Below are 1,295 nucleotides of genomic sequence, written 5' to 3'. Positions count from 1 at the left end.
ACAGTAGAGGTCTACTGTACACGCAAATTTCAGATTCAGAAAGGCCCTGTCATTTCGAACATGTCGCCCTCATGACATCACTTCGCGGCCGCTTCGTCAAAACGGAATCATCGCATCAACACGGCAACGACACTCCACCCCCAAACAAGGCCCCTCCGCTCCACCCGGATCATATCACTCCGCCTCCCCCCACCCCACCCCACCCCCCTTCCCTCACTCCCTAGCCGACCCACCGAAAGAGCCACACCCTCGCGCAGACTCAGAAATCAGAAACAGGCAAGGCACACGTGGTTTCAACTCATTATTTACCAGGCCATATTCACAAACCAATAATAAAATCCCTGTTCTACCGCTATAATGTACTTGTACTTGGAACCCGCCTCTACCGGGACACAACTCTCATGTCGGCATCCCGTCTCTCGACGACCTTTCTCAAGCACATAGGGCACGAGTTCTTCCTGACATTAACCAGCCACTGCTCGGCGCACCCGGCATGAAACGCGTGCCTGCACCGGAGCTTGCGCGCCTGCTGCCCCTCTTCGACCTCCATCAAGCAGACGGCGCACTGCTCGTCCTCGCCCTCCCACTGGCAGCAGGGCGCGACGTGGTCGACGTCCTTCAAAATGCGGGCGGCCGGGAGCAAGCACGCCCACGGCATGCGGCGCGCCACCGAGGCGCACGGCAGCGGCGCAACGTGCGCCAGCTCCGCCACGTGCACCAGCGCCTGCTCGGCCGCCACGGCCTTGCGCCGACGCACGACTAGCCCGGCGAGCCCCGGCACGAGGAGGTACCCCAGAATGATCAGCAGGTAGCCCAGCGACTGGTGCAGCCCGACGTACGGAGTCGCCGCGGGGGAGAAGAGCGCGACCGTCACCACGAGGTAGAGCCCCAGGAAGATCGACGACGCCAGCAGCAGCGCGGGGAGCGCGGTCGTGAGGATGAGGCGGAGGGCGGGAGGAATTGAATAGCCGGTGGGGGGAGAGCGTTTGGAAATCATGATGTCGGAGTTGGGAGTTGGGAGTTGGGAGTTGGGTGTGCGACAGGGGAAGTTAGCGGTGCTGACGAGGATGATGGCCGACGGGCGGGCGGGCGGCGGGGGTTAAATAACATGAAGCGCTTGGGAGAGGAGGCATGGGATGCGGGCGCAGGCGGCCCAATACGGAAAAATCTAGTGTATCTGAATGTCGTTCGCGTGGGGGGGCGGGCGCTGATTGGGCGGAAGCGGGGGCTGCGAGCGGCGACGGTCCGGAGGGCGCAGAACGTGCGGCTGCGGGCGTGATTTTTTGCGTCGAGGG

Source organism: Chondrus crispus, genomic scaffold (genome assembly GCF_000350225.1).
Source record: "Chondrus crispus Stackhouse genomic scaffold, scaffold_210, whole genome shotgun sequence".
In the NCBI taxonomy this organism is placed as follows: domain Eukaryota; phylum Rhodophyta; class Florideophyceae; order Gigartinales; family Gigartinaceae; genus Chondrus; species Chondrus crispus.
Note: the sequence above shows the minus strand (reverse complement) of the source record.